The sequence below is a fragment of the Cataglyphis hispanica genome, chromosome 10 (assembly GCF_021464435.1).
Source record: "Cataglyphis hispanica isolate Lineage 1 chromosome 10, ULB_Chis1_1.0, whole genome shotgun sequence".
Taxonomy (NCBI): Eukaryota; Metazoa; Arthropoda; class Insecta; order Hymenoptera; family Formicidae; genus Cataglyphis; species Cataglyphis hispanica.
In genome coordinates this window covers 1,067,876-1,082,517 of record NC_065963.1, presented here as the reverse complement: position 1 = coordinate 1,082,517, position 14,642 = coordinate 1,067,876, and positions in this window count along the sequence as shown.

Below are 14,642 nucleotides of genomic sequence, written 5' to 3'. Positions count from 1 at the left end.
CTCGCGTCGTAAATAACAACACTTATTATAAATAACAGAAGGAACTTTAATATAAGAACAGAACACGGAACAGATAAACTCGTTTACAAAGGAAAACAGGATCAATCGCGGAAATGTCCGCACGGAATCGAATCCGACTAAGATGGCGGCTCAAAACATCCAAATGTCAGCTGTTGTTTAATAACATCTCCCTTAGCGACGCGTCAGGGAATCATCTCCCGAAGACGGTACAACACATCAGCACAGACGACACGCAGGGACGGACAAACAGAAGGCGGACATAACACTGCCCCCCTCTTCGATAAGATTGTCGTCCCAACAATCTAAAAAAATAGGCTTAAAGGTTGACTGTTCTTCTGTTCTTCCAAAACGTAGGCTTCAGGGTACCCCAATGGCTTCCTGCTCTACCCTGAGCTGCCGCTACAGGTTACTGAGCACCATATTTGCAGGCCCCAATCATACGTCCTTCAGGAATTTGTAGAATATTGTCGTCAAACTCTTTTCCTTTCCTCTTGTCCTCTGCTCCTCGCGTTACTCGTGGTTATAACTTGAGATGTCGCTTCATAGGGAAATCTTCAAGGGAGAGGGGGATATTTACCGTGGACCCGGCATTCTCAAAGAGGACTCCCCAAGCCCCTGCCTCGGCATTCGCCCTAAGTCCCTTCAGGAAAACCACGGCTCAAAAACCGCGGGTGAGGCAGTCTTCAACAATAAACGATGTACTTCTCTGTATTTTCCACACCATAGTCTCTTTCAGCGTACGATGTCTCATCTTCATCATTGAATTCTTTCGAAAGTAAAAGAAATTAATCGAAACAAGTAATATTCGGATGTAACAAGAAATATCTAAATATGTCTCTCATGATGAGAGGCTAGTCTATCTAAATGAAATATCTTATTCCTATGCTTCTTGGACTTCCGAATACAATATACCACGTCGTTTAATATTTTAACTATCTCATAAGGGCCTTCCCAATTACTCTGTAATTTGGGAGTTCTTCCTATAATTCGTCGAGGATTGCAATCAAACCAGGTTCAAAACGTAAGTGACGAGCCTTTCGATCATAAAAAGCCTTCGACCTTAAAGACTTCATATTCATACGTCGCTTAACCCCATCATGAATTTCATTCAATTTTCCTCTTAACTTTCAAACAAAACTTCCTTCCGACAAATTTACCTCATTCTCTGGAGGAATATCGCAAAAAAGATCCAAAGGTAACTTCAAACCTCGGCCGAAACACGATTCAGCAAGAGAGACTCCTGTGGTCTCATGTCTAGCAGATCTATATGCTAATAAACACATCCCTATCCATTTATCCCAATCTCGTTGATTATCTACAACAAACTTTGCTAAATAATTAACTATCGTCTGGTGTTGCCGTTCGACTAAACCATTTGATTGAGGATGAAACGGAGTTGTTCTTGTCTTTTTAATGCCCAAGAAATTCGACAACTATCGGAACAATCGCGAATCAAAATTTCTTCCCTGTTTTGTATGAACTTCCGACGGAACTCCAAATCTTACCTGATTTATAAAAGTCTCCGCAACAGTCTTCGCTCTAACATTTTTTAATGAAAATACTTCTACCCTCTTAGTAAAACAATCTGTAATAACTAGCAAATATTTATTCCCGGAAGACGTAGGGAATGGACCTACAACATCTATCTGAATCCTTTCAAAAGGAACTCCGGCATTGTAGATTTGCATTTCAGATCTTCTTTTATCAGAAGGTCCCTTCTTAGCGATGCAAACCCGGCAGGATCTACACCAATCCTCCACATCTTGTTTATAAGTGGCTCAGTAAAATCCCTTCCGAATTTTCTCAAGAGTCTTATTTACCCCGAAATAGCCATCTGAAGGAGAATCATCAAGCTTCTTCTAAGATTTGTTTAACTCTTTTTTTCGGAACTATGATCTGAAACACAACTCTTCAAACTCGGAGATTCCCACTTCCTAAACAGAATACCATCTCTCAACTCCAGAGAATCCCATTGTGACCAATAAATTTTAGCGGAAGAACCTTCCGAAACGATTTCCTGCCAGGAAGGACGCTGCCCTTTTTCCTTTCCACAAAGAATCTTTACGATTGCCGAATCTTCTAACTGATCTTTTCTCCAACCCTCACAATTATTCTCCCTAAAAATCATTCTTCCAACTCTTTTTTCTTCGTATCTAATTTATTACAATAATTATAATTTGTTTCTTCACAAGGACGCCTTGATAAACCGTCGGCGTTACCATGAAGTTTCCCTCTCCGATGAATGACTCTAAAATTATATTGTTGAATCCGTTCCAGCCAATGCGCCATGTGGCCTTCTAAATTCTTAAACGACATCAGCCAACGCAAAGAAATATGATCGGACCTAATTACAAATTTACTTCCATACAAATAATAATGAAACGATTTCAACGAATCAATTATGGCTAACAATTCCCGACGCGTAACACAATAATTCCCTTCTTTTATTTAACACTCGACTATAATATGCTATAACTCTCTACTCCATCTTGAATCTGAGATAAAAAAGCACCGATTCCATGATTAGATGCATCAGTGTCAAAAATAAACTGCCCTTCATCCCTAGGAAATGATAAAATAGGAGAAGACACTAAACGCTTCTTCAATTCTATCTATACAAAAGCTATCTCGCACTGCTTAGTCCACACAAATTTCGTAAGATTTTCAGTTAGCGCGAACAATGGCTTCGCTATCAACGAAAATCTTTTCACGAATTTCCTATAATAAGAACAAAAATCTAGGAAATTACGAACTTGCTTTTTGGTCCAAGGAACTGGCCAATTCTCAATAGTGGAAATCTTCTTAGGTTCAGTGATAATACTCTGCTGAGAAACCACATGTCCTAAATACTTTATTTCTCGTTTAAAGAAAGAACATTTCTTTGGATTTAACTTTAAATTCACAAAACGTAATCGCGAGAAGACCTTTAAATCTTTCTCCATTAATTGTATGAAAGTGGCGGGAGCATTGCAGAGTCCAAAGGACATAACAGTGAATTGCCACAAATCATTTCCAATCGAGAATGCCGCCTTCTCCTTGTCTTCTTGACAAATTTTTATTTGCCAATACCCGCTTTTGAGGTCCAAAATGGAGAACCAAGAGCTACCATCTAATCGATCGAGAATATCATCAATTCGAGGTATTAGGTAGGAATCTTTTACCGTAACCGCATTCAACTTTCTATAATCGACACAGAATCTAATCGATCCGTCTTTTTTCCTAACCATAACGGCGGGTGAAACCCATGGACTTTGTGACTCTTCTATTACTCCCTGATGTCTCATGTCTTCGATGATTCTATCGACCTCTCCTCGCATCTTTAAAAGTATTCGACGGGGAACCTGTTTGATAGGATTTGAATCATTAACATTAATGGCATGTTTTACGTCACAATTCCCAACTACAATTTCCTCCGAAAATACATCCTGAAAATCCACCAGAAAACGAGCAAAAAGATCCTCCTGATTCTGCGTAAGTCCTTCTATCTCCCTTTCAAAAAGTTCGACAAAAAATTGAGGAATTTCCTGTTTATAATTTCCTATGCGCGAACAAACATTTTTTCCTGTATCTCTTAAATTAGGATTTCTAAACACCGACTCAAAAACATTTTCCAAATTCGAGAGAAAATCAGCCTCTAATAAGCAATCTTCTGTCATTTCAGCTACAAAAACCGGAAGCTCCACACAACATTCCCTTATTCTAATCTTTACAATAATCTTAAATTCGACAGGTTCGACTTCTTCCCCCGTCGGGTATATAATTTGAGAAAATCGATCGAGAGAAATTCGCCGCCTAGGCATTCTAACCAAATTGCTTAATCAGTGATACATCCGAGCCCGTATCAATTTTAATTGTACAAATCTGTTCATCAACATAATCCTTAAAATAAAATAATTTTCCTCTATTTTCAACATTTAAATTTCTACAGCTTTTAAAATAATTGCTTAATCCTATCGGAGCTTTTTGTTTAATCGCCGAACTCGCCCCGATCAGCTCGACTAATCCTCGTTTCCCTTTTCCTTAAAGGAAGGACAATCCGCTCGAAAATAGCCTGCACTGCCACACTGCCAACATTTTTTTCGAATATTTCTTTTTTTTATCATTTTTATTTACAAATTTCCTCCCATCATTTCTATCATTTTTTTTGTCTGTATTTTTATTATAATATTTCTTACTTTCATTTGAAATTAGAAAATCTCTTTCTCTTAAAATTGTTTTTCTTATAATTATTACTACTATTGTTATCGCTGTTAAAATCTTTTTTTCTTTCAAAATTACTTTCCTGAATCATCTTTATTGTCATTGCTCTTTGTATGGCCATTTTCAAAAAAGTGACCCCTCTAATTGTAAAGTCCTTCTTATAAAATTATTTGATAAAGCTGTAACAAATTGTGCGCAAGCGATTTTATCACGCACTTGATGAGAGCATTCCGGATACGCTAACTTTGATAACCGTTCAATTTCGGAGCCCAAAGTTGCCTCATCCTCTCCCGATTTTTGTTTTCTGTTTGTAAATTGCGAGTAATAAGACTGGGAGCAACATTCCTCTCCGAAACGTAACTCTAATTTGGATTTCAACTCTTCGTAATCTAAACTTTCAATTTCATCAACGCATTCTAAAATCGCCCGCGCTTTTCCTCTCAAATAGGAAATTAACGCTAGTTTTTGTCGCATTACTCCATTGGTTAGCTCGCGCGATCAACTCGAATTGTGAAAAGAATTCTATCAGCGGAACACTACCATCAAAAATATCCGGCTTTAATTTGTAACCTAATTCCCTATTAATAGACTCTCGCGATTCCTGCGCTCCGATTTCTACACGCGCCCCCGCCTCCTGAAAGCTACCCGCTCTAGAGCTATTTCTATTATTTAAACTACTTAGCTGTATATCGGCATCTAGCTGGCGCATCTTTTCTTCCATTTCGCGGTGCATCTCGTTCCGCTGTTAGATCTGTGCCTCAAATTTGGCTCGCTCCTGCAAACGCTCCTCCCGCAGCTGACGAATCTCACGCAGCGCAGATTGAAGTGTTAACGCTTCCAACGTCGGTCCTGTTGCCGTGGCTTCCGGAGAAGCTCGAAGCGGAGTCTCAGCTCGCAATCTTTTGCGCGTCACGACTCCTGACGGAAGTTTCTATCGCTCTGATGCCATAGCTCGTTTTTCATTCCTTTTCATTGTCCTATTATCCCGGACGAGCCCCCAAAATGTTACGTCCGCGCGTCGACTTCGAGTTTTATCGGATCGCGCACATCACAATTCGCACTCCGCGTCGTAATTAACAATACTTATTATAAATAACAGAAAAAGCTTTAATATAAGAACAGAACACAGAAAACAGAACACGAAACAGATAAACTCGTTTACAAAGGAAAACGGGATCAATCGCGGAAACGTCCGCACGGAATCGAATCCGCCGAGAGACTAAGATAGCGGCTCAAAACATTCAAATGTCAGCTGTTGTTTAATAACATCTCCCTTAGCGACGCGTCAGGGAATCATCTCCCGAAGACGGTACAGCACTCCAGCACAGACGACACGCAGGGACGGACAAACAAAAGGTGGACGTAACAATATAATGATAACAATATTTTTTTGAAAACACCGTGAAAATTCTCAAAATTAAAATTTTTTTTAAATGTTTTATGTTTTATTGATATAAAATATTAGTGGTATAAAATATTATATATCAAGGTCAAGATCGTTCTAAACATCAAAATACTCCTCTACAAGTAAATAATTACCGAAAATACATTAAAATTGTCAAAATTTAAATATCTAAAAAACTATAAGAAACCGCCGATAAATATATAAGAAAATGTCAGGGTCATGTCCTTGACAACATATGTCAAGGTCAAGGTCATCGGTGCGATGTAACCTAATCTGAATATTTATCGAAAAGGTACATGTAAACATATGTTTACTTATACTTAAACAATAAATAATATATACATAAACTATACTTATTAATACAATATATCTATGCTAACTTATATATATATATATATATATATATATATATATATAACTATATATATATATATATATATATATATATATATATATATATATATATATATATATATATATATATATATAACTTATATATATATATATATATATATATATATATATATATAAGCTAGCATAGATATATTGTATTAATAAGTATAGTTATGTATATATTATATATATATATATATATATATATATATATATATATATATATATATATACAGGGTGTCCGATAATAATCGTCTCACCGGAAATGTGCAGGTAGAGTGAATTAAACCGAGTAGAAAAGTCTTGTATCATTTTGCGATTTTCGCAATAATTATTGAGAAATTAATTAAAAAAGATCGCCCAATGCACGCGAATATTTCGCACGAGAAAGGACGGCCCTCATGGCATCGCGGTTACTAGGTGCGCCGTGAAGGAGGGGCGAGAGGAGCGAATAGCAACGTTTACATACGAGCGTCGCAAAATGAATTCTCGTAAATAGAAAATATTATTATGCTATCATTTCCACACCATCTTGCGGTAGATAGCATGGCGCATTTTTTTTTAAGTGATATCCCCAATAGGTCTAATCCACTCTCATATTTAACGTAATAATTATTCGAAGTGCCTTCCTCCTTCACGTACACAAAGTTCGGCCCTTCGAACAATATTACGTATTGCGCGATACGCCATTTCCGGGATGATGGTATTAAAAACTGCGAGAATCGCTTCTCGTGCTTCAACTTCTGTACCATCACGCCTGTGCTCGACTAAATTTTTAATATGACCCCATACAAAATAATCGAGCACATTCAGATCTGGCGACCGCGGAGGCCAAACGATTGGGATCCCTCGACCCATCCATCTATTTGGATAATGCGCATTTAAAAATTCGCGTACTTCACGCGAAAAATGCGCAGGTGCCCCGTCTTGTTGGTAAATGAGTTCTGTTCTTAGACGAAGAGGAATATCCTCGAACAAAGCTGGTAAATTACTTTGAAGAAAATTTAAGTATATTTCTCCATTTAAGCGTGGCGGTAGGAAGTAAGGACCGATCTGAAAATTGCCGAGAGAAAGTGATTTGTTAAAGCTGCATGTGCGTGAATGTTATGTTTGAACGTGCGAGCGAGCGTGCTCCCAAAAGACAAGCGCGAAATGAGACGGTCGACGGACAGACACACCCGCGAGTATCGAGACGCGATTAAATCTACGACAAATATGATATGTACACTGCTTACAAGATTAATTATACGTGTCATACGACTGTAATTCGCACGCGGCGGATGAACAGCGATAAATCGTCTGTCTCGGAATCACTCCGATAGTCACACTGAAATATACGATTATTTCTCCACGAAAACGAGCCTGTATTATCTCTTTTGATAGCGTGTACGCGTCGATTGTTTTCAGCGGACTGCGCCGAGCTCGGTTGTCGGCTCACTTTTATAAGGTCGTCGCCTTCTCGAAGGATCCAGAAGGTTCCCGAAATTCGCTCACTTCCGCCGACAGTTTTTATGTAACTTGTTTGTCACAATTTCATCTTAGATCCTTCGAGAAGGGCGACGGTGATTATTGATGCCGCGTGTTTTCGCTCGATCGCAGAAATGCCGCCTCGCATCGCGCGCGCGGCGACGACGCGGTCACGCGGCAACAACATGCTAAGTTCGAGATTGCTGCAATCTCGAACACTACAAAAGAAAATTCCTTAATTTAAATAAATTTATTATTTACGATTCGGTTCGCTGTTATTCCCGCCCATACGTTTATTGTCCACCGATATTGGAACGCACGCTGCCGAACGGCGTGCTGATTTTCTTTCACCCATATTAAAAAGTTGCTATTGAACACACCGTTCGGTGCAAAGGTGGCTTCATCTGTCCATAAAATGCGATCGGGGAAAAATCATTTCTCCGACACTGAGCAAGAAATCCTATGTGTGTTTCCGACAATTAATATTTGCTTTTTTTTAATAATGCAGGAACATTAAATTAAAAATACTAGAAATACGTTCACAAAAATAGATGCGCTGTTCTAGATCTCTCGCCAAAAGTTATTGCACTCGTTGATAATGATACGGAAGCAATCCGTTCTGCCGCAGGACACGGTGCACCACATATTTCGAGAGACCGAGCATCCAAGCCACACGACGCACTCTGTTTTGGGGGTTTTCCTCGAACACTCTCAGAATACTCTCCTCTTTGTCTACACGATAATGCACCAGCGTTTTGTCGATCCAATAGAAGATTTCCTGTCTCTTGGGCGCGTCGGATACATCTCAAAATTATCTTATGGTCGGGATGTCGCTTACGCTCAGGGAATCGCTTCGCGTAAAGACGAGCAGCAGCACGTGCATTTTCTCCGACTGCTCCGTATGCGATAATCATATCGGTATACTCCCTTGCAGTATATTCCGCCATTTCTTAACAATTCCTTAAAAGATTTTTCACGACACATACACGTCAGATGCTGATCATCAACTTGTTGTGGCAACAAATAACAAGAGAAAACAAAATTGATAACAAATGAATACTGTTGAATTTTTACAAACGTTAATTTGTTTCAAATGCTTATAATTTGATCCGTGAAAAAAAAACTATGAATTGTTACTTATAATTATTTAATTACATTTTGAACATAAAAGATAATTATCGTATTCGGAGTAGCCGGAGGAAACGATTGTGCTGCGACTCATCTTTACGCGAAGCGATTCCCCGAACGTGAGCAACCATAAGATAATTTTGAGATGTATCCGACGCGCCAGAGAAACAGGAGTTTTTCTATTGAATCGACCAAACCTGGTGCATTGTCGTGTAAACGAAGAGGAGAGAATCCTGAAAACATTCAAGGAGAACTTCCAGTACACCGTGTGACTAAGATGCTTGGTCTCTCGCGATACATAGTGCACCATATTTTAGAGCAGAACGGATTACATCCGTATCATTATCGACGAATACAACAACTTTTGGCAAGAGATCTAGAACAGCGCATCTATTTTTGTGAAGGTATTTCTAATATTTTTAATGTTCCCGCGTTATTAAAAAAAAAGCAAATATTAATTGTCGAAAACACACATAGGATTTCTTGCTCAGTGTCGGAGAAATGATTTTTTCCCCGATCGCATTTTTATGGACAGATGAAGCTACCTTTACACCGAACGGTATGTTCAATAGTAGCAATTTTTTATTATGAGCGGAAGAAAACCCGCACGCCATTCGGTAACGTGCGTTTCAATCGGTGGACAAACGTATAGGCGGGAATAACAGCGAACCGAATCGTAAACAATAAATTTATTTAAATTAAGAAATTTTCTTTTGCAGCTTTAACAAATCACTTTCTCTCGGCGATTTTCAGATCGGTCCTTACTTCCTACCGCCACGCTTAAATAGAGAAATATACTTAAATTTTCTTCAAAATGATTTACCAACTCTGCTCGAGGATATTTCTCTTCGTCTAAGAACAGAACTCATTTACTAAGAAGACGGGGCTCGTGCACATTTTTCGCATGAAGTACGCGAATTTTTAAATGCGCATTATCCAAATGGATGGATGGGTCGAGGTGGCTCAATCGTTTGGCCGCCGCGGTCGCCAGATCTGAATGTGCTTGACTATTATATACGGAGTCATATTAAAAATTTAGTCAAGCACAGGCGTGATGGTACAGAAACACGAGAAGCACGAGAAGCGATTCTCGCAACTTTTAATACCATCACCCCGGAAATGGCGTATCGCGCAACACGTAATTTTATTCGAAGGGCCGAACTCTGTGTATGTGAAGGAGAAGGTACTTCGAACAATTATTACATTAAATATGAGAGTGGATTAGACCTATTGGGGATACCACTTAAAAAAAGGGCGCCATCTATCTACCGCAAGGTGTGGAAATGATAGCATAATAATAGCATAATAATATTTTCTATTTACGAGAATTCATTTTGCGACGCTCGTATGTAAACGTTGCTATCCGCTCCTCTCGCTCCTCCTTCACTTCGTGGCGCGCCTAATAACCGCGATGCCGCGAGGCCCGTCCTTTCTCGCAACGCGCTAAATATTCGCGTGCATTGGCCGATCTTTTTTAATTAATTTCTCAATAATTATTGCGAAAATCGCAAAATGGTACAGGACTTTTCTACTCAGTTTAATTCACTCTATCTGCATATTTCCGGTGGGGCGATTATTATAGGACACCCTGTATGTGCTACAATATCTTTACAGTAGGAAATATAGGCCGTTTCTAGCCCACTTGCTTCTTAAGAACCAGGTGTAAGAGTAAGAGAGAAAGATATATGATAAAGTAAGATAGAAAGATATCTCAGGGGAGGAGCGACGGCACGGCGGAAGGACAGGGGGGGTACGTATGACGAGGGAGGCGTGAGGCGGGGGGGAGGCGCGCGCGCGGTCGTTGGCGAGGGGGCGAGGAGGGGCGAGGGAGGATTTTCGGAGGACGAGCCGCGGTTTCCTTATCGGCGCCGCTTCGAGCGCGCTTTTTGAATGGGATATCTCGAGCGAAGGAATGGAACGGAGTGTCGGTGAAGGGCGATCGATTCGTGAGAGTGTGTTTTTATAACGCGAAGTATAATTCGCTTGTTTATTCTTTTACGATATATCGATGATACAAAGGTACGTAGATAGACGTATTACTAGGAAAATATAATTCGCGTGTATACTTTTTTAAAATATATTTATTCTTTTAATACATAATATATTAATAATGCAAAGGTGCTGGTACATGGACGCGTTACCGAAGAACAGAGCCTGTAGTTCGCAGTCGATCGGCTTGTTGCGGTCGAAGTGCTCGTCGTCGCGTATCGTGGATGAGCGCGGGATCGCGAACGCCCGCCACGACGTCGAGGAAACGAGCCAGTTTGTTGTCGGTATAGGCGATTAAACAGATCAAGGACGTAATGAGGCAGTTGACGCAATGTTCCAGATGTAATACGTATACGACGGTGTTTCTCGATATAGCCAGACGAACCTTAGACGTTTGGAGACGGAGAATTCGAAGATTGTTTAGTCTGCCGAATCGAAGCGTCAATTGCCCGATGTATATCGGTGCCGGAGGGCGCGTCTCTTCGCGCTCGTCGGGTTGAAAGTACGACGTGAGCTGTACACGCGGGAATGTCCGCTAGAACGCATCGCGGTTTGCGCATAAGATTGAGCGTATCGACGTTTAGCGCGCCATTACCAGGTAGTTGATAATATTCTTGAAACAGTGACAGCGCGAGGAGACGTCGCGTTATCGGACGACAGCAATTCCCCGCTATCTCAGAAAACCGTACGCTCGCAGAAAGCGGAACGCCTCCGTCCTTACCGGGTCAACCGGCGTCGCGGACGTCGCGGCGATGAGCGTCATCGTTAGGACGAGAAGAGTAGTCATCGCGTAGATCGAGAGCGACGCGCGAGAGACGATCGATCGCGAGATAACGGACGCGATTGATTCGCGCTTTAGAGGATACATCTATTTTTATCCTCTTCGAAATTGGATGCATGGTGGGGAAGGGGATATTAGAGCGAGAAAAGAGAGAGGAGTAGACGCGGATGCGCCGATGATTTGTTCGAGGAAATAGATTTTCTTCGACGGTGACGAAGATCGGTTGGGTATCCGGTGTACGCCTTTTCTAAGAAATTTTCAAGTTTTTTCTATTTTTATTATTTTATCTTTAAGAAAGGATATTGAGGATTAAAGAAGGAATAGTCATAGTTAACAATTATCCCGGAAAATAGAATGTGGTTGTATCGCGTCATTCGCGCGTTGATCTTTATAAGATGCGCGATCGCTTCGAGAAAAACGTTAAAGAGTGTTCTCGTTCGCGAAGATAAGAAGTATACTCGATATGGATTTGCTCGAGCAGATGGCGAAGATCGAAGAATCCGTGAGAGCCGCGCGGGAGTTGCTCGCGAAGCATTCTCGATTGCCTAGGAGTAAACGGATCGATGAACCGTTCGATGCTAATATGCTCGTCAGGATGACGGAGATCTGCGTCGCTGTGGAGAAGATGTTAGCGGAATATAATCGTTCGTTAGAGAGAGAACGAGCGAAGGGACCGCTCGACGCGAAAACGAGAAGAGAGATTGCTTCGATCCACGAGTCTTTTAAAACCATGGAGAAGATCTATCTCCAATTTATGACGAAGACGAGGAACGCGGTCGCGCGAGCGAAACGCGCGACTAGAGGGGTCGGTGAATCGTCGAAGGGTGAAGAGGAGGAGTGATATCGTGAGTATCGTATGCGTTGTAACGCGTAAAGATTAATTGTTCGATAACGATCGTTTTTTCTTTTCTCTTTCAGAGATGCGGTTCTTCGCGTTCGTTGATCGCTTGCGTTTCGCGATGCGAGTAAAAAAAATGTGTATAGATTTGCAATAAATATAATTAAAATGTATATCTAGTAAAATTTTTTTATTAAATTTAGCTTTCCTTCTTACAACGATTCGAATATTTAGAAAATTCTCGAGACTCTTTTGTCTTCGCAATTTTCTATTTTCAGTATTATTATCTTAAAAGGAAAATGCGGTTCGAGTTATATCCGCGTACTAATCCTTATAAGATGCGCGATCAGCGTTGAGAACGTCAAAAGTGTTTTTATTCGCGAAGCTGTCAAGAAGTAATATATTAATAATATGGATTTAATAAATCGCATTATAAAATCATCGGAATATGTAATTATAAATGCCGATTTGATTGCTATTAAATCTAACATATTACAAGATATCGCGACGGATTTACGCGAGGAAGCCGAAGGAGTGTTACAGGAAAGTTCTGAATTTTTCAAGATCGAATTTCGCGTGGAGGGACGCGACGAAATTCTGGAGCAAATGTAAGTATTAGACGCGTGAAAAATGTTTATTTTTTATATTTTTTATATCTTTTTATCTATTTATTTGCTTTTTTATTTTTTAGAAATAAAATAGAGGATTCCGTTAAGATCGCGCGGGAGACGCTTTTTGATTTAATTACTAAATCGAGAGCGATAGGGGCGCAGGCTAAAAGAGTTCGCGAAGCGTTACGCGACTCTCGCGATCGCGGCGACGAGGAGACCGGACCGTCGGTGAGTTTTGAAGAGGTTGAGGTATCTGCTAACGACAGCGAGGACGCGTGAATTTTTCGAGGAGGTCGAAGCGTTTGCGAGCGAGGACGCGTAGGGCGGTGAGTATTTGCGCGATTTTATAACTTAAACCATCTATAATATAAAAATTTTATTCGTTAATAACGGTTGTTTTATTTTCAGAGAAAAAAATGGAGTTTCTCGCGCGCGTTTGCGTATATTTTATTATATATTTTTTCTTATATATGTTATAATTACATTTATATTTTATTATATATACGCGTTTAATATAAATTATATATTTTATTATAAATTATATTATAAATCATATTATAATTATTATACATTATACATTATACATTATAATTATTATAAATTATATTATAATTATATTTTATTATAAATTATATTATAATTATTATATATTATAATTATATTATAATTATTATATATTATAATTATATTATAATTATTATATATTATAATTATATTTTATTATAAATTATAAATTATATTTTATTATAAATATTATATATTTTGTTATATACATTTATTACAAATATTATCATATAAAATAAAATCATTTATAATTTTTAAACGATGTGATTTAACTCTCCACGTTATCACTTCCTTTCCCACGCATAGTCTATCCTTTTCTTATTAGTCTCGTGAAAATGTCGTATCTCGTCTCGTTCTTGTCTCACGTTACGTTTTACTCTTATCGCGGTCGCGATAAGTAAAGAAAGATTCGTTCACGCAATAATACGTATAAATTTTATTTCTTAAAAATATATTTTTTTATCGCGCGATGCGTAATAAGCGTTACGGAGATAGAAGATATGCGGTGAACAATTATCGTTGTATGAATATGTATATTTTAAAAATAAATAAATTTTTTTATTTTTTTATCGCGCGATGCGTAATAAGTGTTACGAGGGTAGAAGATATGCGGTGAACAATTATTGTTGTATTAATATGTATATTTAAAAAACAAATACATTTTTTTAAATAAAATATATAATTAAAAAAGTTTATAATGATATATAATTAAAAAAGTATATAATGATATATAATTAAAAAAGTATATAATGATATATAATTAAAAAAGTTTATAATGATATATAATTAAAAAGTATATTATATGGTTTATAATATGATATATAATTAAAAAGTATATAATAATATATTATATGGTTTATAATATGATATAGTATGATATAATATGATAAATATGATAAATAATGCGATATATGATAAATAACATAATATACATTTTAATGATATATAAATGTAGTTTATAATTTATAACACAATATATAATTTAATAATATAGAATGTAATTTATAATGATATATAATTAAAAAATATATAATGATATATTATACGGTTTATAATATGATATAATATGATATAATATAAGATGATAAATAACATGGTATAATATACAATTTAATAGTATATAAAATGTAGTTTATAATTTATGACACAATATATAATTTAATAATATATAATGTAATTTATAATGTAATTTATAGTGCATTAAAAATTAAATATTGTTCAAACTGTTGTTTCGCTCTAACCACC